Source organism: Phaethon lepturus, unplaced genomic scaffold, assembly GCF_000687285.1.
Source record: "Phaethon lepturus isolate BGI_N335 unplaced genomic scaffold, ASM68728v1 scaffold44392, whole genome shotgun sequence".
Lineage (NCBI taxonomy): Eukaryota > Metazoa > Chordata > Aves > Phaethontiformes > Phaethontidae > Phaethon > Phaethon lepturus.
In genome coordinates this window covers 12159-15082 of record NW_010526356.1, presented here as the reverse complement: position 1 = coordinate 15082, position 2924 = coordinate 12159, and positions in this window count along the sequence as shown.

Here is a 2924-nt window from a genome sequence, read left to right as displayed (position 1 = left end):
GGCGCGTCTCCAGCATCCCGCGCCAGTGCAAAATCACTCGTGAGACCTGTCTCAAATGGGTTGGGGCAGGGCTTTGTCATCGGGTGGATTTTGTGTGTCTCCATCCCTGCTTCCCGCTGCCCTTCCCGGTGCCTTGTTTCAGCTTTGATTAAACCTTTTGGGCTTGGGTTTTGGTTTTTTGGGGGTTTTTTTTAATGATATATGTTGACAAAGCTGCCCTGCACCCAAGGAGTCGCAATATTTTGGAGCGATATAATGAATCGAAAGCAAAGCAGAGCGTGAATAAAATTGGAACATGAGCCTGCAAAGGGCTGTAACTGTCTGAACGGCTGATGTTGGGGAGCAGAGTCTGCCCGGAGCCAAGGGGGAATCCACGGAAATATTTCTACTCAAGCTTCTTAAATTTTAACTTTAAACCCAATGAAAAAAATTTTCCTCTCCCTTCTGTTCTCCCTTTTTCTTTCTTTCCCCATGACGCCGAATAAAACTTTCTCTTTTTTTTTTTTTTTTTCCTTTCAGGACTTTTTTCCACTTAAGAGTTTTTAGTTGCTAGGGTTTTAGTTTCTAGATTATTTTTTTCCCCTGTGAAATGATTTGTTTGGTTTTTTTTTTATCCGTGTTCAAACTTTAGTGGTAACTTCTTATTTTTAAGGCGGTGATTATAGTGTGATTCCTTGTTTTCTTAGTGGAATCCTTTCTCAGTTTACAGTTTATATGTGACTGGTGTGACAAATCTTTCTTGCCTTACCGTATATGATATTGCGGTTAAATGTCTCTGTCCCTCACTTAATTAAATCCATTTGTTTACTTTCAATTTGCATCCAATTAGTGTACTATAGTAGCTGGTTCTGGACTTAATAGAACTGGTCAAAACTTTTCAAAACTGCCCACACAATGTAGATCCCATCTGGAAATTAGTTTTTGTTCTGACCTGGAAGGAAAGCAAGTATGTGCAAGCATTCCTGCAAACTGGAAATCCAAAATATGTTGTGGTTGCACGTATTGGTGGAAAAAATACTGTCTTGTAACTTACATGTAGGCGTTTAGTTCTCAACTGTGATTTGCTTTATTATTGTATTTGCAATGTGGCATCCCAACAGGAGCCGTCTGATGGTCTGTGGTAATCCCAGGCACTGGGACAGCCGCTGTGCAGTAAGGAACGTAGATCAGAGTGTCTTCAAGCGTGGATCTGCCTCGTTGCAAGAGAAGACATGATGAGCGAGGGGAAAAAACCGAAGAGGATCTTTCATACTGTATCATTTAGGAGCAATTAAAAATTGTCTGGTGCGTCCTAGAAGTGCGTTTGTGTATGACATCAGGATTTGCATGTCATGGGTGAATGTAGAAATAACACAGGAACACACAAATGTGGAAACAGGAAACAAAATCCCCCAGCCCAACATGAAAGGTTGGGATTTTGAAATTAAATTCCCAGATTTTCCAGCATCGGGTTCCTGAGAGGAGAACGTGCGTTTCGCTCTCTCTGGGGAATACATTTGCAAGCAGCTCAGCTTTTGAGAACGCTGCTTCTAGTAAAATATTTCTGATTAAAAGAATGTTGATGAAAGACTTTTGACCCATCTAACAAGCTTTAGAGCTATTTTCCTCTTCTCTGTGTTTCTGATGACTGCAGTCGCTAGTGCTGTCAACGCTGTTTAGGAATACCATTTTTCAGTGTTCAGTTTTGTTTCCTGATAAAGAAATCATGGCAGGGAAAAAAAAAAACCAACCCTGCTGACATGTTGAAGGCGGCCGGTGACTGCTGTGAGCAAGGTGACATTTGCAGACACCTGGGGTTTAGGTGTCTGCATTCCCTCGTTAGCAGTTTTTAATCAACATACGGCATGTCTGCATGGCAAAAAGCAAGGAGCGATCAACCCAGCGGCGCTCTGGGCTAACACGGCTATTATTTTTTTTTTCCTGCTACCCAAGTAACTCCCGTAGACATCTGGATCTAGCTGCGTTGTGCTGTTCCAGAGGTGCAGTGAAAGGAGGTCTCAAAGTCCCGTCCCCGCTGTCGCAGGTTGTGCTGGAGAGGGGCTGACTCAGTCCCCGCTCCGCGCCAGCCGATGCCGGAGGCGCGTTAGCCAGCGGTGACCTGGCCGTGAGTCACTGCGACGCGGCCATTGCCTGCAACTTTCCGTTACTTGGCCCTGCTATTTTTGGGTCCGGTAATTACCAGGTGAGCTGTGAATCACCGGTGTCTCGCTTTACGCCGGGAGGAAACCAGGCAAATTGTGCTAACGTGCTTGGCAGGAGGAGGGATTCTTGTTCTTCAGCGTTTTACAGGCTTCAGCCCTTCTTCTTGCTCCCCAGAGCGATGTGCTCACCCTTCCTCATGTGTAACCGTCACGCAGGGTCTGAGCAACGGCCAGACGGCCCTGGGCTCGTGCTCCTTCCACCGGGTGCCGTCCTCTGGGCAGGAACTGACGCTTCAAAGGCTTGGAGGGGCCTCCCAAGGGCCCTCACAGGCTTTTATCGATTTGTTCATCCAGTCCCCGCAGGCAGGCTTTAGATTAGAAAATAGCATCAAATGGGTAACTCAGAAGGAGGCCAGACCCCCGTGTTGACATTGGCCTCGACGGCAGCTGGTCTTGCCATGTCTCTGCTATTCAAAGGGACGATCGTGCCCCAAGGCTTGTTCTTCGCTCTTCGCCGTGTTGTGTGGCGCATGGCAGCACGACCGCGTTGAAGCTCGCCAGTAAAGCCAGTGGGAAATCGCTCGCCCTTTTTGTAAAGGCTTTGGTGGTGAGTCAGGAGAGGAACGCGCAGGACTTTTCTGCTTCTTTGTGAGGGACGGACCCTGCGACGGTGCTGAACCCGCCGGCAGGTAGAAGCGCGTGCGTGGCCTTCTGCACCAGCAGCGGTTCCATCCGTCCCTCCGCTTCACCGCTTCGCCTCCCACCACCTGAGCGGCGTAGGTT